General features: G+C 41.7%; 1 protein-coding gene across 1 annotated transcript in view; it reads left to right on the top strand.

The window, feature by feature from the left end:
- COG5 (component of oligomeric golgi complex 5) overlaps positions 1–22,617 on the top strand; it is a 254,069-nt gene that overhangs the window by 115,654 nt on the left and 115,798 nt on the right. The gene's annotated exons all lie outside the window — the stretch shown is intronic.

The raw sequence follows: 22,617 nt of genomic DNA on the forward strand, positions 1-22,617 counted from the left end.
TAACTACACCAGATTTCTTAGCTTCCTATTGAAGGTTTCATTTCATACTACCCTTATGTCTTGCTTTTGCTCTCTGCTTATCTGAATCTTCAACTTTCTCCTTTTCAGTATAGGTCGGTACAAAGTCCCTAATATTCCTTCCATTTAAAAAGGGAGAGGATATTTTTTTCAATTTAAACTTTGTATGACTGTATCTTAGTATGCAGCTAACCTGGTCCCCCAACCAAGATTTGGCCATTTTTCCCACTTCCTTTTCTTGAATTTCTCATGTAGTGTGCAATACATCCTACTTCTAACATGCCTTCTTCAGTAAATTTGCATTGTAGGACATGACTGTTAAGCTCCTAATTTCCCAAAGGATGTGATTCTGAATTCTTTTTATTTCTCTTGAATTTTTGGAATTGGTGATATTTCAACTTCTTGACAGCCTGATTAATTTGGATTAGATTAATCCCAGTTTCTTCTTTTCTCTTCATACTGCTTTCTGGTTTCTTTTCTATTCCTAACAAACACTGCTTACTTGCTTAATGCTTGTATTCCCCGTATCTGTTTGACCACTTTTAACATGTTTCCTTTTCCTTGTTCTTATACATATTCATTTGATGATAACTTTCAGAACTCAATGTTACTCCTAGATCTCTCTTTAAACTCCAAATATGTGCACTGCTTTAGGATGCTTCTGTTGCTTGGTTGGTTAGAGTTTGCTTATGGAGAACCAAATATACTTTAGCAAGTTGCAATAGACAAGCATGGCGGTTTCTTGATTTTTCCTTATGTGGTTTGGGAACATTAACAGCCTACTAGGCCTCTTACATAAGGGAAGTGATGGTTTTTATAAGGTCTTCACCATTGTGAGGTAGTACTCCAGCAGAGGCCACACCTTCGAATCCTTTCCCATCAGCTGTTAACATGTCAGTGCAACAGCTGGTGAGGTGAAGGCGGGGCTCAAGACATTCAGATCCTTGCAGATTCCTACATTGTAGTCCTAAGTGGAGGAAATGTACTGATATGCCCAAATTAGCATTTAGGTTCATTTTACAGGGTTGGCTTATTTCTCATGTGGAAGTTGATGTTTGTGCTTATAACATTACTTATTTCTGAATCTAGTTATGTGTGTCTGTCTTCTTCAGACCTGATTTTCTGGATTATCTTCATGAAGTCTGGTTTATGACCTTGCTGAGCTAAGAGGATTAACCCTGTCGATAATGATGTCACTAGGGTGATGCTTCCGGCAAGCTGAGTGTCTGAGTGGGGAGAGCTGGGCTCTGGATGGCATGCCTTCTCTTCTCAGACAGCAGCAAGCCAATGGTGCCATCCAGCTGTGTCAGCACTCAGTTTAGGAATTCAGAATGAAACCAACCTGGTGTGAATGCCAATTCTTTGTGTTAGTCACTTACTCTGTGTTTCCAATGACAAATCTGTGAGAAAGTTATAATAGCAAATCTGTGAGGAAGATGTAATTGCACCCTCTATTTAAGTAAACCGAGAAATGGAAATTAAGTGAAGATTACATTGGTGGCAAGTAATAAAACTGTTCTAGAACTCATGAGTTCCAGTATAACTCCTGTCTGAACAGTTAATCATTTGGGGCCAATATGGTGGTTCAATTGGATAGTTCTCCACCTGCAAGCAACGGCATCCCATGTTGGCTCCAGTTCGTGTCCCAGCTGCTCCACTTCCCATCCAGCTCCCTGCTTGTGGCCTGGGAAAGCAGTTGAGAACGGCCCAAAGCCTTGAGACCTTGCACCCTCATGGAGACCTGGAAGAAGCTCCTGGCACCTGGCTTTGGATTGGCTCAGCTCCAGCTGTTGCTGCCATTTGGGAAGTGAACCAGCAGACAGGCGATCTCTCTGCCTCTCCTCTCAGTAAATATGCCTGTCAAATAAAACTAGATATATATTTTTTTAAGATTTATTTTTTAATTTTTATTACAAAGTCAGATATACTGAGAGGAGGAGAGACAGAGAGGAAGTGGAGCTGCCGGGATTAGAACCAGTGGCCATATGGGATCAAGGCGAGGACCTTAGCCACTAGGCCACGCTGCCGAGCCCTAAAACTAGATATTTTAAAATGGAATTGATTCTGTAATATTATTTGTAAGTGAGTGAATGAGTAAGAGATAAAGGTATAGCATCATTCATCCACTGGCTCACTAGTTAGGAAACAGGCCCAGAACAGAGAGAGGTGGGGCAAGAATCCACAGCCAAATTGGGATTTATTAAACCAAAAAGAAGAGTAAGTGCGCAGAGGGTAGCCAACTGCTGACATGTAGATGGAGCGAACATGTGGTAGGACCCAGTCTTTGAACAGGCTGGGCCTTTATAGTTTAGGGTCCTGCGGTGTTCAGAAAGGTGGAGGGATTCTGCGAGGTAGGAGGTGGTTGTAGGTCTTGTTCCCTGGGAATCAGGTGTTTGGAAGGAACTGCATGGGTGAGCAGGGGCAGTACTTTGTACCAGTTAGATGGGTCTCTTGGAATGCAGGAATCAACGTTTGGTGGAGGATACTTTAGTTATTATTCCAAGGTCACAAGGCTGCAGCTTGCATCCTTTTTCCCTCTCTTACTCCTCAAATGCCTGCAACAGTTCTGAACCCAGGCACCAGGATCTGGGCTTTCCACATTGGTGGCAGGGACTCAAGTACTAGAGCCATCACCTGCTGCCTCCCAGGGTGTGTATTAGCAGGAAGCTGAATTAGAGATGGAGCCAACACACTTAAGCTGTGAGGTAGCCACATATCAAATATCCCCCTTTTCCCTATTCTTTAATCAGACTAAACAGTTTATTCCATTTTTGTTAATAAGAGGAATTTTTCTAGTATAAAAATTTCCTCAGGAAATCTATAAAGAATGATTACCCTAAGTTTGTCCTTCAGCGTTCTTCAGAATCCTTTGACTGGCTTTTCTTAAGCATTCATTTTCTTCCAATGAGAGGCAGTGCCTACTTCATTAAAACACCATGCATATCTGTCCCACCATTCCTGTGTCCGGCTGTCACCGTGACCGTGTCCTGATGGTGTCTTCCGCACACATTGAAACCCAGGCAGAGGAGAACCTCTTCTTTATAAGCAAAACAGCTGCGTGTAACAGCACACCCTTTGCACTGGAACTGCACTGTGTTTATACCACGGGAGGGCAAATTCTCACTCTGCCTTAGGAAGATGATGGCCAGATATTAACTGTTAGAAACCCAAGATGGAAAATTTTAGCAAACTGTTTAAACAGTTTTCATGAAGAGATTTGCTGCACTGTCTGAGAACTTGAGTGGCATCCTGTTTGGTCATATGGAAGCAGTTCCTCGTGTGATTGATGAATCTGGCTTTTGCTATGGGAAGGAAAACACCTTTTTATGTAGTTGCCTGTATTTTTGCTTTCGTGTCTTCCAAAGAACAAGGTCATTTGGGTATTGAAGAGTGCTTTATTGATGGTTTTGATTCTTTTTCTGTTCTAGTTTAATTTTTGTGCATTTTTTAGCTGGAATACCTTGTATAGATTTAATTATTATGTTTCTGCAACAGTACATTCTACCTTTTTTTTCTGTGACATTTTATTCCTACTTGCAGGGAACGGGAATAATTCACTTTTCAAGTATCCTTAACAATTTTCCGTCCTCTTCCCCTTCATGCCTTCTGAGTCTGCATCTTGTTCAGTGCCTGTGCACCTAGTAGCTGTTGCGCTGTACTCCTACCTGAAGACCTCAGGTGATGGCACCTTAAATTCCCCCAAGAAGCAACCATTGTTTGTAAACACATTTTCAAATTTGCCACTTCCTTTTATTGGACTGCCTTCATGACTTATTACTTCTGCCCTTAAAGTAAGCATTCTTAGAGATCATTAGTGTTCATTTTCATTATTAACCTTCATCTTTGATGACCTTTACTTCATGTCCAAAAAGATTTTTATTGGAAAAGCAGATTTTACGGAGAGGAAAGAAAGAAAGAGAAAGATCTTTCATCCACTGGTTCACTCCCCAAGTAGCCCCAGTGGCTGGAGCTGAGCACCAATCTGAAGCCAGAAACCTCTTCCAGGTCTCCCATGTGGGTGCAGGGTCCCAAGGCTTTGGGCCTTCCTTGACTGCTTTCCCAGGCCACAGGCAGGGAACTGGAAGGGAAGTGGAGCTGCCAGGATTAGAACTGGCTGCCTCATTAGAAATGGAATGCCGCTGCATCCACAGTGAGGATTTGGCCACTGGGCTGTTGCACTGGGCTCTGTCATTTTCAGTATCATTAATTGAGTGTTTCTTTTGAAGATACATTTATTCATTTGAAAGGCAGAATTACAGGGAGAGGGAGAATTACAGAGAGACCTTCCATCTCTTGGTTCACTCCACACAGGACTGCAGTGATTGGGCCTGGGTCAATCCAGGACACTAGAGTCTCTTCTGGGTTCTTCATGTGTCTGGCAAGGGTTTAAGTGCTTGGCCTCTCTTCTGTTGCTCACCCAGGCACATTAGTAAGGAGCTCGGTCATAAGTGGAGTAGCCAGGATTATATCTGGTGGCCATATGGAATTCCACCCTCATAGGCAAGTTGATTAATTCACTGTACCACCAAGCTGGCACCAGTATCAGTTAGTTGTCAAAGTTAAAGTAGTGCAGACATCTATTGCTTTCTTTGGCAGTTATAAAAACAGTAATAGGTTCTCCTCCATCTTTATAGATATGGATGATTTTGCATGATCTGACTATTGGCTAGTAAGAGATCTTTTTGAAAACTAAATCTGTATTGTTTGATTAAAGCATCTTAAATAAATGGCGTTTCTACTACTTTATCTTATCCTGCCATTGCCAAAGCAATAACAAATGATAATGGGGGCAGGTTTGGTAACGTAGTGGTGAAGTCCTCACCTTGAGAGCACTGGGATCCCATGTGGGCACCAGTTCTGGTCCTGGCAACTCCACTTCCCATCCAGCTCTCTGCTTGTGGCCTGGGAAAGCAGTCGAGGACGGCCCGAAGCTTTGGGACCCTGAACCTGTGTGGGAGACCTGGAGGAGGCTCCTGGCTTCGGATTGGCTCAGCTCCAGCCATTGCGGTCACTTGGGGAGTGAATCATTGGACAGAAGATCTTCCTCTCTGTCTCTCCTCCTCTCTGTACATCTGCCTTTCCAATAAAAATAAATACATCTTTTAAAAAAACCAAATAACATTCATTGTGTATATGTCACTTATGCAACTTTAAGCTGCCTGGCTGCTGCTATGATATGAATGTTTGTGTAAGTTTCTGTGTTGAAGTCTCAACTCCTAATTGCAGTGCCAGTAGTGCCTTGGGTAGTGAGTAGATGCTCAGGGCTGAGCCCTTCTTTCCCACTTACTGAGCCTCTCATGCCGTTCAGAGTCATGAGAGCTCGCTCACCTGCTGCCATGTCAGAGTCTTTCATGTACATGAAGGCTAGAACTGCCCAGATGCCCAGTCTTGGCAGATGCCCAGTTCGCAAGTCTTCAGAACTGTGAGGCCCTTTAGGTTTTTTTGTTTCCTTTTTGTTTTTTTGTTTTTGAAAGGCAGTGACAGAGAGGAGGAGAGACCAAAGAGAGTTCTTCCATGTACTGGCTCATTCCCTAAATGGCCACAGAGTAAGGCTGTGCTGGGACAAAGCCTGGAGCTTCTTCCAGTCTCCTGTGTAGTTGCAGTTGCTCAAGCACTTGGGCCTCTGCTACTTTCTCAAGTGCATTAGGTGGGAGCTGAGTCCAAACTGGAGCAGGTGCCAGCATGGCAGCTCAGCAGGCTAATCCTCTACCTGCAAATGCTGGCATCCCATGTGGACACTGATTTGTGTCCTGGCTGTTCCACTTCCAATCTACCTTCCTATTTTTCTGGGAAGGTAGCAAAGGATGGCCCAATGTCATGGGCGCATGTACCCATGTGGAAAATCTAGAAGAACCTCCTGGCTTCAGATCGGCTCAGCTCCAGCTGTTGCGGCCATTTCAGGAATGAACCAGAGAATGGATTATCTTTTTCTTTGACTTTCCTTCTCTCTGTAAATCTGCCTGTTAAATAAAAATCTTACAAAAAAAAAAAAAAAAAGGAAGAAGTGAAGCAGCCAGAATTTGAACTTGGTATCCAGATTGGATGGGGACATCTCAGTGACTTCACCTGCTATCCCATTGTGCCAACCCCACTTCTATTGTTCATAATTCACTTAGGCTACCTGAAACAACCGTTTATTTTAAAAAAAAAACTTAGTGCAACTTCTTTCTTCTTTAAACATTCCTTTCTGAACTTTCTGAACCAATTTATTTAGTAAATGCGGATAGTTTTTACGCATCATTCTGTTTCTCCTAGTTAGCTACTTAAGTGCATTGTATTTCTTTGTAGGGTTTAAAAAGCCTTGTAGTATTATAAAACCCCTAGTACAGCATTAGAAAATTTTTGTGCTTAGATTGGTAAACTTAAATTCAGAAATGCATTGCATATTTCTTCCTACGCAAAAATATATATAGCTAAACTTCTGATCCAAGAAAACCTTGTTATTCAGTGTGTAGAATTTTACAGTGATATCATCACCACACTCTTAGTAAGATGCTTGGAAGGCCTGGTGAGTTAGATCCGATGTTCTGGGGAAGCCTAGTTCATCATCCCACCAGAGCAGGCATGCTGTAAGCAGGAGCCTCGGTGTGCTAACACTGCAGCTCTTCCCTGACCGCGCTTCACTCTGTGTTCTCCTGAGCCTCAGAATCGTGGACTGGTAGAAGCCAGACAAAGTAGGAGAGAAAGAACCATCTGATTTACAACAGGCTTTAACTAGCTTTCAAAAATAGACAGTGATTTTTTTATCTGGGTGAATTCCTGCATCAGCGTAAGTGCTGGGCCCCCACATTGAAGCAATGACATTTTCATTAGGAAAGTGGCTTTCCCTTGTGACTGCTAAGCTTGCCCAGTAAGCAGGTACTAGACTTTGAGGAGTACAAGTCCTAACTTGTTTTCAGAAGTCATCAGGTTCTTTTTATTTAGTTGCTTCAGTGCTTGCTATCATCTGCTTTAGCTGACTGTTGCTAGTGATGGCTACTGAACATCTGTGAAGTTGTCCTTCCTCTAAGGCCACACATTGCCTTAATCCCAGAGGCGAGGTGTCCATCACTTGCCTGCAAAAAAGCAGTGTGATGGCACAGCCCAGGCAGGTTGCTCTAAGATAACAGCGTAGCATTGATGTTCCATTGCTAGTGTCTAAAATAGTATGTAGTGTGCAGTTAGGATCCTGTTAGTTCTTTTTACTGGATTTATTCTTACTGAATAGCAGAGGTACTGGGTCAGATGCATTGTGTTGAATGGTTGCTGTGGGGTTAAAGCATTTTCTGAAGCTTTGACCATGAAGAGTGATTCCTAGGGACTAGGAAGGGTATAAAGTGGAGATAGAGGCAGGTTAGATAATGGGTATCAAAGTGTAGTTGGACAAGAGGGGTCGTTCTAGTCTCTTTTTATAGTAGGATGACTGTAGTGTGTGACAGTCAGCTGACATTTTATGGAGCACTAAGGGATGAGAGCTTTAATCACATGAAAAGATGTTGTTTATGACCCTTGTCCATGTTGCTACAGAACTGGGTGGTCTTTTTGCTTTTTGTTGAGCTCTTTATTGAGTGGAGCATTCAACCTTTGACTAGATCATAAATTGAAATTTATAATCTCAAGAAAAGAGCAGGGCCAGGCGTGATAGCGTAGAGGCTAAAATCCTCGCCTTGCACATGCCGGGATCCCATATGGGCACCAGTTCTAATCCTGGCGGCCCTGTTTCCCATCCAGCTCCCGGCTTGTGGCCCGGAAAGCAGTCAAGGGCAGCCCAAAGCCTTGGGCCTCTGCACCCACGTGGGAGACCTGGAAGAGACTCCTGGCTCCTGGGTTTGGATTGGCTCAGTTCCAGCTGTTGTGGCCACTTGGGGAGTTAATCATCAGATGGAAGATCATCCTCTGTGTCTCTTCTCCTCTCGGTAATTCTCCCTTTCCAATAAAAATAAATCTTTAAAAAAAAATAAGAACAGTACAACTGAAAAATGAATTTGAAGGCCACAGTTATAAAGAAACAATAAGAGATAGAATTCTAAACACCTTGATTAGGTCACTGTGTGTTATATACATGCAACAGATGACTGCGCTGCACCCCAGAATTGTGTACAAGTAAAAAGAAAAAATTCATAGTATGAAAGCACATTGTTGTTTTATCAGCACCATTACCTAGTGCCTACCTGTTAGCTATTCGTTTTTTTTTTTTTTAAAGATTTTATTATTATTGGAAAGCCGGATATACAGAGAGGAGGAGAGACAGAGAGGAAGATCCTCCATCCAATGTTTCACTCCCCAAGTGAGCCGAAACGGGCCGGTGCGCGCCAATCCGAAGCCGGGAACCAGGAATCTCTTCCGGGTCTCCCACGCGGGTGCAGTATCCCAATGCATTGGGCCGTCCTTGACTGCTTTCCCAGGCCACAAGCAGGGAGCTGGATGGGAAGTGGAGCTGCCGGGATTAGAACCGGTGCCCATATGGGATCCCGGGGCGTTCAAGGCGAGGACTTTAGCCGCTAGGTCACTCCGCCGAGCCCAGCTATTCGTTTTTTAGAGTACAATTTTGAATTCTTTGTTTCTATAAATTATTTTCTGTATATTGTTTTCTGAGGAAAAATGAAGTACAGTGTTGATTTATGAATGTTTATAAGGTCTAAGTTTCACATTTTTAGCCACCGGAGATTTTCCTAGCTTGTTGAATTTTAAATAATTCTCATATGAACCTACAGAAACTCCTTTTGTATATTTGGTCCCAGAATTATATTTGCCATTTACAGAATGTAAGGCTTGAATTCCAGCTCCTATACAAAGTTTGTTTTATTGTCATGACTATACAACTTAAAAAGGTTGATTTTAGGAAGAACTCTTCAAGTTGTGCAGATTCGAGTATTTTTTTTTAAAGATTTATTTATTTTTGGACTGTCCTTGACTGCCTTCCCAGGCCACAAGCAGGGAGCTGGATGGGAAGCAGGGCTGCCAGGATTAGAACCGGCACCCATATGGGGTCCCGGCACATGCAAGGTGAGGACTTCAACCATTACACAATCGCGCCGGGCCCAGTTTTGAGTATTTTATGTTTCCTTTATTTTGTAAGCCTCACCTGAAAATTTGCCATTGCCCCCCCAAATACTTCTGTTACTATGAGCTTTCTTTCTGTTTGTTTTTGTCATGGTTTAGGGTACACTTATCTTCAATTTGGCTAATTTTTGATATTTTGAAATAATTTCATTTAATGGTTAAAGTTTTTAGTTTTACTTACTTGAAACACAGAGACATGGGGAGAAAGAGAGGATGAGGTATTCTACCAGATGGTTTTCACCTCAGATACTCAAACAGCCCCATGCAGGAATCTGAAACTGTCCAGGTCTTGCACAGATGAGTTGGGACCCCGAGTCCCGAGAGCCGCTGGCCACTGCCTGCCAGGCCTCGCGTAAGCAGGAAGGTGGACGGAGGGCCTGGCACACCAGCATGAGACGTGCTGTGCTGCAGGACATCTCAGCAGCTGTGCCCAGCAGCTGCTCACAAACAATTAGGCGTTACTCTTTTACTTTTTAAAGATATTATACCATTAGTTGTTGATAATAGAATATTAATTGGTATTGACAAAGTATTTAGTAATTTAAAAGGATCTATTAAGCGAATATTTTTCTCTAAAAATGATCCTTGTTCAGCATATCCTATTTTTTATAATTAATTAATTCAAACTCTTATTTAGTCATTATAATTAAGGGTTAGTAAGCAACAATCTGCAGCCTGCTGTGTGTGCTTTAAGGCTCTAAAAATCATGTTGTGTTCTTAAATGGTTGGGAAGAAACAGAAGGAAGGCTCACCACATACAGCCCTAAACCTGAAGTATTTCAAGTGCAGTACTTTACAGAAAAGGTACACTTCCCTTTGCTTAAATAATTGCGTGTTCTTGGTGAATGCCTTAATCCTTTCCTCACTCCCTCCCTTTCCCTCTGCAATTTCCACTCTTGCAGAATTTCAATTGCCCTGTGATATTTCTATGCTTTTGTGTTATATAAACATGCAGTTTGCTATTCTTTGGGTTTCTGCATTATGCAGTCATGTATTCCTGCTCTTTGGCCAGGCCTCATGCTGTAAACAGCCCCACAGTAGCATTGGTGGCCTTATTGTTTCATTAGCATCTTGCCATGCAGATTCCTAATTAACTGTCTACCTTTAGCCTCGGGGTCTTTGGGCATTATTGTTTTTCAGTTCACTGACTGGCATTTCATTTCCCTGGGCCCTGCAAAAAAAGTTTTCAATAACTGACTGAATTTTTGTGTTATTTCCTACACAATTCTAGTATTACTCTTTGATGGAAATTTGGTACTTACTTTTTATATGGGATTGCTTCCATTTTCTTTGCATTTTTTTTTTTAAAGATTTATTTTTATTACAAAGTCAGATATACAGAGAGAGGAGGAGAGGCAGAGAGGAAGATCCTCCATCCGATGATTCACTCCCCAAGTGAGCCGAAACGGGCCGGTGCGCGCCAATCCGATGCCGGGAACCAGGAACCTCTTCCAGGTCTCCCACGCGGGTGCAGGGTCCCAATGCATTGGGCCGTCCTCAACTGCTTTCCCAGGCCACAAGCAGGGAGCTGGATGGGAAGTGGAGCTGCCGGGATTAGAACCGGCGCCCATATGGGATCCTGGGGCGTTCAAGGCGAGGACTTTAGCCACTACGCCACGCCGCCAGGCCCTTTCTTTGCATTTTTTTAAAAAGTTTGTTGCCATGAGAATAGCTTTATAAGATTTTACTTAAATAGTCCTGTGCTGAACTTTTATTATCCTAGGAAATAGCAAGTTTCTATTTTGTAGTTTGAAAAAAATGATGACCCAGAAAAGCACATTGGGCCATTTTAGATTAATTTGTTTTATATCATTGGAGTTACATAATGTTTTACCTTGCATCTGGCTTTATTCATTCAGTGTAATTATCTTGAGATCTGAATCTGCATTTGTGTGCATTGATAGTTTGTTTCTCTTATGTTACTGATTAATATTCCATTTTATATAACTACATTGATCTTCCCTGTTGGTGTGCATTTGGATTTTTTTCAGTTTCAGGCTTATAAAAAGTAGGATAAGCACTCAAGGATACATTTGAATATCAGTACGTGTTTTCCTTTATGTTGAGTTAAATACTTAATACAAAAAATGCTTAAGTTTTTCTAGAGAATAGTATGTTTACCTTTTTTTAAAAAGATTTATTCATTTTATTACAAAGTCAGATATACAGAGAGGAGGAGAGACAGAGAGGAAGATCTTCCATCCGATGATTCACTCCCCAAGTGAGCCGCAACGGCAGGTGCGCGCCAATCCGAAGCCGGGAACCTGGAACCTCCTCCAGGTCTCCCACACGGGTGCAGTGTGCCAAAGCTTTGGGACCCTGCTCATGTGTGGGAGACCTGGAAGAAGTTCCAGGCTCCTGGCTTCAGATCGGCGCAGCACCAGCCATTGCCGTCACTTGGGGAGTGAATTAGTGGACGGAAGATCTTCCGCTCTGTCTCTCCTCCTCTCTGTATATCTGCCTTTGCAATAGAAATAAATAAATCTTCTTTTTTTTAAAAAAAACTGATTGACTTTCCCATGTGGTTCTGTCAGTGTTTATATTCTTCTATCAGTGATTTAGATTTCTGCTTTGTCCCTGGATTTTTGCTGCCATTTGATGTTGACACTTTTTTAATATTTAATTGACTTTTGACTAACTTACTTCATGGATACAATCCCTATAATATAATGATAGTTCTCTCATCCTTCTTTCCCTCTCCCTTTTTTTTTTCATTTTTGAGATAATATGTTTTAAATTTGTGTTACCGTAAAAAGGCTGAATATTTTACCAAATAAGTTCAGCAAGTAAAAAAGCAAAAAGACTCTTGTTCAGTGGGAATATTGACAATGCCTGTAAACAATAATTGAATTTAAGATGACCATTTTACTCTCATACTGTGAAGTTTAAAATGGTCACAAGGGCCAGCACTGTGGCTCTGTAGGTTAAGCCTTAGCCTGCAGTGTTGGCATCGCGTCTGGGCTCCAATTTATATCCTAGCTGCTCCATTTTCAGTCTAGCTCCCTGCTTATGTCCTGAAAAAGCAGTGCAAGGTGGTTCCAAAGTCCTTGGCCCCTGCACCCTGTGGGAGACCCAAAGAAGCTCCTGGTTCCTTACTTCAGATCGGCCCAGCTCCAGTCATTGCAGCCATTTGGGCAGTGAGCCAGCAGATACAAGATCTCTTTGCCCTCTGTTTCTGTAACTCTGCCTTTCAAACAAAAATTTAAAGAAAAACAAAACGATCACTGATCATTAAAAACTGTAATAGCATAATACTTTCATTTTTCATGACATGGTGCCGTAGGCGCAGGGATTCCACCTTCTGCCCTCATCATCCCCACCCCACTTCTGTTTTCCTCTCTATTATTGCAATAGTAACAAGAAAAATTTTTGTAGTGCTAAATTTGGAGCAGTACTGTTATTCCCATTCATTTCTCCTTTTATTTTCTTTCTTTTTTCTTTTTCTTCATTGTAGCTCCCACACATAAAGGAGAACATGCAGTTTACTTTCTCTGCCTGGTTTATTTCCATCAGTGTAATTTCCTGTTAATTGGATCCATTTTGATGTAAATGGTAGAATTTCTTTCTTTGTATACCTGAGTAATATCCCACTGTGTGTGTATGCCATGTTTTCTTTATCCGTTCATCTGCTGATGGATGCCTTCATGGATTCCAAATTTTAGCTGTTGTGAATAGAGCTGGTGTAAGCAAGGTGGTGCCTCTATCTCCTTGATAAATGTACTAATGGTTTGGGAATATATACCCAGTATTGGGACTGGGGCATCATATGGTAAGTCCATTTCTAGTTTTTTAAGAAAATCTTTGTATTTTTTCCCACAATAGCTGCACTAATTTGTATTCCCGTTAGCACTGTCTAAGCATTCCCCTTGCCAGCATTGATTAGTGATGTTGGCAGTCTTTCATTTTAGCCATTTTACTGTGTGTACAAGAGAGTCTCATCCTCCCTTCTCTTATACATTTTGTTTTTAAGATTTATGTGGGAGAGTAAATGAGAGAGTGAGAGAGAGAGAGAGAGAATAATTGATCTTCCTTGCACTGGCTTACTCTGCAATGGTCAGAACAGCCAGGTTTGAGCCAGATTGAAGCCAGGAGCCTAGAACTCCACCTGTTATTCTGGTATTAGTGACAAGGAACTCAAACCAGCATCCATATGGAGTGCTAGCGGCAGAGGCCTGATACACCATGCCACAACATCAGCTTCCTCGTTTTATCTTTCCTTCACTGCTTATGTAACCAACTTCTTTAAAAAAAACTAAGGTTTACTTTATTTATTTGAAAAATGAACTTACCAAAAGAGAGAATGAATGAGTGAATATGTTGTCTTCCATCTGCTGGTTCACTGCCCAGGTGGCTACAAGGCTAAAGGAAGGAGCCAAGAGCTTCTTTCAGGCTCAGGGGCTCAACTGTTTAGGCCATCTTCTGCTGCTTTCCCAGGCCGTTAGCAGGGTGCTGGATCGGAAAAGGAGCAGCTGTGGCACTCACTTGAGGCTTACAGAGGATGCCTGTGTCACTGAAGGCTGCTTGGTTGCTTGGCCACATAGACCTGGAACTAAAAATATTTTGAGGGGCTGGCTTACTGGTATAGAGGGTTAAGCCATCGCTTGTAGTGCTGGCTTTCCGCACAGGTGCAGGTCCTAGCTACTCCACTTCCAGTCCACCTCCCTGCTAAGACACCTGTGAGAACAGCAGGCAGCCCAATGCTTGAGCCTCCCCTAAGCCAATGTGGGAGACCCAGAAAAAGTTCTGGCTCCTAGCGTCAGCCTAGTCAGCCCAAGCTGTTACAGCCATTTGGGGAGTGAAGCAGTAGATGGAAGATCTCTTTTTCTCTCCTTCCCCCTCTCTAGCTATAACTCTGCCTTCCAAATAAATAAATAAATCCTTAGTTGTTTTCAAAATATATTATTTTCTAATGTCAGTTACACAGAGAGGGTGGCCATAGAGAGAGCATCAGAGAATCCATTGATTATCCAGATGGCAGCAATGGCCAGGGCCGGATCAGGCCATCGCTGGGAGCCGAGAGCTGCTTCTGAGTCTCACTTGGATAGAAGGGATCCGAACATGCTGGCCATCTTCCATTGTTTTCCTAGGCCACGAGCAGGGAGCTGGGTCCCATGGGAAGTGGAACAGCTGGTTCCCAGAGAGGATGCAGGGATTACAGGCAGCCTCCAGCCTGGTGTGCCTCAAGGCCAGCCACCAGATTACAAGAATTCTTAGGGTTGGCATGGTTGAACTGCCTGTTAATCCACTGTTGCAACACTTGTATCCCACATTGGCGTGCTGGGTTAGAGTTACGGCAGTACTGCTTTGATTTAGCTCCCTGGTAACGAATGCATCTGGGAAAGCGACATCAGGTGACCCAGGTGCTTGGATCTTTGGCACTCACGTGGGAAACGCAAATGGAATTACGGGCTGGTAAATTCAGCCTGGGCTTGCAAGCCATTTGCACAGTGAAAAAACTTGTAGAAAGTCTCTTAGAGGTATCTCTTGTCTGTCACTCTACCTTTCAAAAAGTCAGTGTTTATATATATTTTTTAAGATTTATTCATTTTATTACATCCAGATATACACAGAGGAGGAGAGACAGAGAGGAAGATCCTCCGTCTGATGATTCACTCCCCAAGTGAGCCGCAACGGGCCGGTTCTGCGCTGATCCGAAGCCGGGAACCTGGAACCTCTTCTAGGTCTCCCACGCGGGTGCAGGGTCCCAAAGCTTTGGGCCATCCTCGACTGCTTTCCCAGGCCACAAGCAGGGAGCTGGATGGGAAGTGGAGCTGCCGGGATTAGAACCGGCGCCCATATGGGATCCCGGGGCTTTCAAGGCGAGGACTTTAGCCGCTAGGCCATGCTGCCGGGCCCAAAGTCAGTGTTTATAAAAAAAATTCTTTCTATCCTGGATTCAAGTCTTGTCAGAAATGTGTATTACAAATGTGTCCTGCTATTCCATGTTTCCCTGTTCTGTGTTTTTGAGCTTGCATGCCATAGTTTACGTACCATAGCATTAATGGACTGTAAGTATGTGGTTTGATGACTTTCATTAAATTTGTACAACTGTGCAATCATCTCATAATCCATTTTTAGAGTCCTATTGTCACTTCAAAAATAGTCCCTCCTATTAGTAGTACATACCTTCCATCCCCAAACCAAGCAAATCGCTAATTTGCTGTGTCTTGGTCACTTTGTTTTTATCTAGAAATTTCATAGAAGTAGAACCTTATGACAAATAGTCTTATATATTAGCTTCCTCCATCCCGGCACAGTGTTGTGTTTAGGCTCATTTGTGGTGTTGTGTGTATAAGTAGATCATCCTTTTCTATTGCTATGAAATGTTCTATGAATATAATTAGTTTGTGTGTTGATAGTTTGGTGAGCATTAGATAAGTTATTTTTCTTTGTCGATTAAAAATAATACTGCAGTTTTTCTTCTCACCAATGTTTTCGCAAAGCCTATTTTTTTCCTTTTGATAAAATCTAATTCATTTTTTTGTATATTCTAAAACATGTTTGTCTATTCTGAGGTTATATGATTTCTATTTATGTTTTTCCTAGAAGTTTTTAAATTTTGTTCATTTTAAAAAGATTATTGCTTGGAAGACTAGGGTGAGAGAGAGGGCATGCCTTAGCTCCCAACTACTGATCAGTTCACTGAGTGCCCTTGATGGCTGCAGCTACAACTGGGTTGAAGCCAGGAACTAGTCACTCAGCCTGGGATTCTCACCTGATAGCAGAGACCCCAGTCCTTGCGCCATCACCTGGTGCCTCCCTGTGTCTCTGTTCAGCAGGAAGCTGAAATTGGGAGTGGAGCTGTGACTTAAACCTTTGAATGCAGACACTGTCACTTGCAAAGCATCCAGAATTGCCAGGCTGGATGCTTACCCATGGCTTTATCTTTTAAGGTTAACCTTTATGTGCCATGTGAAACTGGTTTTGTTTTTCCATGCAGATGTTCGCTTATTTGAATGTTTTTGGGAAAAGATTACTACCTCCACCCCCCACCCCAGCCCAATGGAATTACTTTGTTGTGAATTTGTGGATATTTTGGCATCCTTAGAATATTTCATTCCTTTCCAGTCTTTCTTATACTGGGTTCAACATCTGATAATGATTTCTGTGTAGGTTTTTATTTTTAACTATGGTTTTGGTCAAGGATTATGGCCAAAAGTTTTCTTTTTTTTGTTTGCTTGCTTGGTTTTTTTTTTTGTTTGTTTTTTAATTCCTCTGTGTTCATTCTTTTTTGTAAAGAAGAACCTTCATTCACCAATTAGGGATGTTTGATTATTCTGAACTGTAATTTCTTCTAAATATGGTAAATGCTTCAATTTGTCATTTTCATTACCAATTTGGAGAATGAGGAATCAATGTAATAGTTACCACCGGCGGTAGCATACGATTTTGTGGGGTTTTTTGGTATTATTATGGGCTCATGTGTTTTAAAAAATTAACCTAGTTTTTTGTTTTTTTTTTTTGAAATGCAGAGTTACAAGGAGAGAGAGAGAGAGAGAAAGAGAGAGAGTGTGCACGAGCTTCTATCTGTTGACTCAATCCCCAAACAGCCCTGATGGCTGGTGCTGGGCTGGTCTAAAGCCAGGAGCCAGGGACTACTTTCGAATCCTCCTTGTGGGGAGGTTCAAGGATTGGTGTCTCCCTCAGTTGTGTTCCAGGCCTTTAGCAGGGAACTTGGTTAGAAGTGAAATCACTGTAACTCAAACTGGTGCCCATATGGGATGCTGGTACTGCAGGTGGAAGCTTATGCCATGGCACCACCCCATTTTGATTTTTGTATTTGTTTTCAGTCACTTTGATATTAGGTGCAATTGCTAGAACTATAATGATAATCTGGATTAATGGTGGCTTCAACAGAGCTGTGTCTGGATTTTTGGAATGCTAGTATTTTGGGGCTATTTTAAAAGAATTGGAGGTCTGATTTTTTGTTCTGTCATCATTTGTGTTGTCTTACTTGTCGTTGTCCCGTCATGATCATAAAAAAGCATCTTACCTTTGGTAATATGTGTTCAAGTGCAAAGATGAAACAATACTAGCTACCAACCAAGAGGCATTATTATACAGTTCATTGTGAAAATTGCAGACCTGTTTTTATGATTTATTGGGTATATCTGGGTCTCACTGTCACCTCAGCTGTCAGAAAGGCCATGAAATCAAAGTATAAGGAATCTTCAAAAATTTCATGGAGAATGCATATTATGAACAACTTATTCCTGACTCTGAAAAAATTTTACATCAGGAAAATTATTATTCCATTTTCCATGAACTTTTTGAAGCCCTCATGGATCTAGCAAAAAAGAATACAATGGCCAACATTGCTTGATCATTCTTGAGTCATTGTCTAAAAGAAGTACATGTTTGCTAACCCTAGTGAGAAGCTGGGTGTTTGCTATTGAGAAAGAAGGAATTTAGGGTTAGAACTAAAGATGTTTGTCATAAATATATTTGGTAAAGCCCAGGGTGGCTAGAATTATTATATTGTATTATTTAATTTATTTTAAAGCACTTATTTTAAAGCACTTTATTTTTAAAATGCTTATTATTTTAAAAGAAAAGTAACACACACACACACATTCACTCAAGGAAAGAGATACAGAGACCTTTCATTTGCTGGTTCACCCCCAAATGGCCAGTGTGACGGGTAGATTCAGCCTGAACCCCGGAGCCTGGTGCTCCATCGGGGTCTCCAGTGTGGGTAGCAAGGCCCCAGTTACTTGGGCCATCTTCTACTTTCTCAGGTATGTTATCAGAGAACTGGATCAGACATAGAACAGCTGGGACTGGAGCTGGCACTTGGTAAGGGCTGATACCATTGCAGCTTAGCTCACTGTTCTGGCCCTAAACTACCTATTTTTTTAGGTGAACCATGTTTGTTTATTTGTCGTAAAATTTCATGTCTCTTGGGGGTTTGCACATGAATTATTTATGATTCCTTTGACTTTCCTATAAAATTTTATTCATTGTTAAGTTGCCTTTGGAAGTAGTTACTATTACCTAGGCTGATGAGAATATATAATTCTCAGTTTTGACATGACTTAAGTTTTACTTAATATCCAGCACTGGATTCTTGCGGAGTGTCCTTCAAGTTTATTTTGTAAAACATTTAGAAGTTAAAGTAGCCTTTTCTTTCCCTGAATTGGTCCTCCCTTACGCTCATCGTGTTCATGGGTTCAGTGTGTTACTCTGTAGAACTTTCTCTTGCAATCATGTTTATCTTCTTTCTTTCCCTCTCCAGTTTATTTATCCTCTCAAGTTTTCTCCTTTTCTTTCTTTGCATCTTTTATTCTTCTTCTTTTTCAAAGTAAGTTGATTTCTGGTTGTAACGATCGTATTGTGGGCTACTGAAACTCCTGCTTGGTAGCTTAATTTCATTTGGGTTATGTCCTGTTGACTGTTGATTGTTAACAGGTTCTGAAATAATCATATTAGGTTAGCTGAGAAGTACATATCCAGCATTAATGGGCCATATGTTACAAAATCGTAAAAGATACTGGTAAGCTCTGAATCACAACCAAGACAGCTAATGCAATTTTTGCTTTTAAATTGCATTATTTAATGTGATTCCTCTTCCTTTAGTTCTTGTAATCTGCCATAGAGCTCCATTAGGTTTTCAGTGTTCTAGGCATGTGCTAGCTCCTGAAAAATGTGTCAGATATGTGTATCATACTATGCAGAAGCACATGCGAACTGCAAACTGCCTGAAGTATTTTAGCTTTGTATATAGTTGTTATGAATAGGGTATTGCATATTTGTTACCAGTGTTTTCATAAAATACTAAATTTTAACAACTTCTCAGTTATTCTGCATAAGATACTTAGCTTTTAATTGTCTCAAATTTTCCTTGAAAATGGGCCTTATTTCCAGATCTGTTGAAGTCAACTGAAATCAGTCAGAGGTCGTAAGACTTTGGGAACTGAATCACTTAGTAGATTGGGCCATAACTATGGAGTAGCATCAGCACAAGTTATTTCTTCTGCCCCTTTTCTTCACATAGCTTGTTGCAAGTATACATATTTGCTTGAGATTTGTCATTTTTCAATTTTCTATTAAATTCTGTTACTGTGTTATCAATTCCAGTTTCTTAAAGCCTTTAGAATCCTGTCAAATTTGATTTAGTGCTATATCTGTCCAGATGAGGTGTATCTCCTGGCTTTAGTAAAAATTAGAATATTTCTGTTTCTGGGACTAATTTTTGAGCAGTCTTGCTTAATCTCTCTGTCCTATTAGCTGTGTGCCAGCTGTTGCTTTGGTTACAGTGTTCCTATTTTGGCAAGCTTTGTAAGGCTTCTTTTCTCCCTGTAGTCTTGTGGGATTTTATTTCCATGAGAAAGAAAAAAATCCTATTATTTATTTCCAAAACAGAAGAAATAGGTATAGCTTAATAAAGAAAATGCCATATTTTGATATCATTTGAAGATGTGAGAATTTTTTTCTCCTTTAAAAATTATCCTTTCTTCTGAATGACATGATCTTTCATCTGTCTTGATATTGTAACTAATGAAGCTGGGGGCAGACACTGGAGCACAGCACTTTAAACCACCCCTTGGGAAACCCTATTCCTATCAAAGGGTGCCAGTTTGAGTCCTGGCTGCTGTATTTGCCATCCTATTGATGCATCTTGTATGGCAGCAGATAACAGCTCACTTGTTTAAGTCCCTGCTACCCATGTGGGGCACCTAGATACAGCTGTTGTCTCCTGGCATTAGCCTGGCCCAGTCCTGCCTGCTATCTCTGCCTGCCTCCATATTTACTCCTCACCTCTTCCTCCAGATCTCCATTTGTCTGCATGTCATGATGCCTTTCTAGTAGATGAAAATAAATCAATAGGGGCAAGCATTGTGGTAAAGCCATCACCTGTGATGATGACGTCCCACATGGGCTCCAATTCAGTTCCAGTACTCTGCTTCGGATCTGGCTTCCTGCTGTTGTGCCTGGAAGGTAGGGGAAGGTGGCCAAGTGCTTGGACTTTGGGGCCTTAATAAATGAAGGACATGGGATTATGCAGAACTGAATTTTTGCAGTGGGGCAAAGAAAGTAGGGATTTTATACTTACACAAAAGTGTAGTGCAAGTGGTGGGAAAGCAGGTGTGTGGAGCTCAGATTAGTTAAGTTTCCATGAAGTCAGAATAGCCCATAACAGTGCAGGCACAGGGTAGATAAGTAGCTCTACTGTGGGAAGAAAAAGAGCAAGCACCATTCCAAGGGACAACAAAACATTAGACACTGGGGTCAGGCCTTCCATGATTCCAGGCCTGTGCACAGCTCTTCCATGTTCACAGGAGGTCCTCTGCTCTATTGTGATTCTTGGAATGTCTGCCAAGCTTCCACATCATGGCCCCTGCACCTTCATCAAAGACCTGAACTAGACTTATGGCTGTCCCTTGGTCTGACCTAGCCTTGCAGCCGCAGGCATTTGGGAAGTGAACCAGCAGATGGAAGAGAAGTTGTTTCTCTTTGTGTATCTTCCCATCTGCCTCTCAAGTGGATATGATCTTTGTAAAAGTAAAAGAATGTTTAAAAGAAAATAGATAACCTTTGTTAAAGCCGATCAGTGATTTGTGGAAACTTGCAGTGGCAATGTGTAGAAGCGTCATTCTCAGTATATTGAATATTTGAAGAGAATACATTGTGTAGGGGATATCACAGGCTCTCCAGTAGAAATTTTTTTTCCTGTAAGATATTTTGAAAATGTTTTCGGACTGTCTTCTTCCTGCTGTTGCCGGAGAATATGTCTTTCCTGTGTTACAGATAAATGTGGAGATGTAAATCCATGTGGTGATGGGGTAACCTATTGCACAGAGCCCTGAGTGAGAGTGGGAAGGGCCCATTACCCAAACCTGGCCAGCCTTTTGGTGTCTCGATTTCCTAATGACAAAATGAAATTAGTATATGCGAAGGCCCCTAAAAAGTGGGAAGCAATATGGGAAGAAGCCCCTCGTTTTGCGGTGTTCTGTTTTCCGTAGATCCTGATGCATCATTGCAATGAGTGTATACTACCCAAAGGCACCGTGCACCGGTGGTGGCTCTGGTTTTGATAAGAGAGGCAGGCTGGGTATGGGCTGTAAGCAAAGAGCAAAAGTTCAGGACTGATTCTGAAACATTGAGAATAATGGTGCACTAAACAGATGAGCTGCTTTTCCAGTATTTTTTGTGGGCTGAGGAAGAGGGTCCTAATAAACACAGCCTGGGATTTTACTGATTGAAGTTGTGGTTTTCAACAGAGTGTGGCAGCCTGGTAAGAGAGACAAGAACTTGATTAACCATTCGCTGCTGGCTTGGAGCTACCAGGCTCTGCAGAGAACACAGTGACCCACAGTACTAGGAAAGAAGGAATTTGTTCATAGACAGTGTTCATGGCAACTTTAAACTTGAGGATAATGTATGGTGTACCTGTGCCATCTGGAAGAATTTGGGTAACTTGTTTGTTTATTCAGAAACATAACATAGGTGCTGATTTAAAGAGTGACCCGCAGGGCCTGCCTAGTACAGTAACCTAGTTAATGGCTAGCTCCTTGCCTGGCATGTACCAGGATACCATATGGGTGCTGGTTCCTGTCCTGGCTGCTCCCTTTCCATCCAGCTCCCTGCTTGTGACCTGGAAAAGCAGTTGAGGACGACCCAAGGCATTGCGACCCTGCACCTGCATGGGAGACCCAGAAGAGGCTTCTGGTTCCTGGCTCTGGATCAGCTCACCTCAGTCTGTTGCGGCCACTTGGGGAGTGAACCAGTGGACGGAAATCTTCTTCTCTGTATCTCTTTCTGTCTGTATATCTGCCTTTTCAATACAAATAAATGTGAAGAAATGCTTTTTTAAAAAGTGACCCGCAGATTTGTAACTGTAGTGCTACAGCTTCCACTACAATGAAAAATAAGAGTGTTCTGATGACACTCCTATAAACCCGTATTCATAATATTTAAAGAATATTTCTGATTCTGAACATTTTTCTCCTAATTATTTTTGATGTTTATGCTTTCTTTGAGGAATTAACAATAACAAAAAATTTTCCTTTTAGTCCTTAGCAAACTATAAAGATATTATTGAACAGTCTCCTTACTTTCTTTGTTATCCAAGGGTGGCCATGATGACTCAGCAGTTTAAAATGTATTTCGATGCCTTGCATCCTATCTTGAAGCACCTGAATGTAACTTCCTTTTCTTCTCCCTTCTAATGTGCGCCATGGGAGGCAGTAGGCAGTAATCTCTGATACTCACCTGGGAGACCTTGGGTTAAATTCCAGGCTCCTGGGCATTTGGAAAGTAAACCAGCAACCAAATGGAAGATCTCTGTTTCCCTCTGAAGCTAGGAAAGAAAATTTATAAATCTTTTCTGTATGACGTTAAAATGGAATTCATTTGTTAAACGTGTAAAATTTGCACCACTCTGTTTTGGCTGCTATAACAAAACAGCATGGCCTTCATGGTGGAAACAACATGAATTGATTTTCTCGCAGTACTGGAAGGAGAGTCTGGCGGGTTCCGTGTCCAGTGAGTGCCCTTTCCCTGGCTTGTAGAAGCCGCTCTGTGTTTTCTCATGTTGCAGAGAGGGAAGGAAAGTGA

This window comes from Ochotona princeps, chromosome 25 (assembly GCF_030435755.1).
Source record: "Ochotona princeps isolate mOchPri1 chromosome 25, mOchPri1.hap1, whole genome shotgun sequence".
Lineage (NCBI taxonomy): Eukaryota > Metazoa > Chordata > Mammalia > Lagomorpha > Ochotonidae > Ochotona > Ochotona princeps.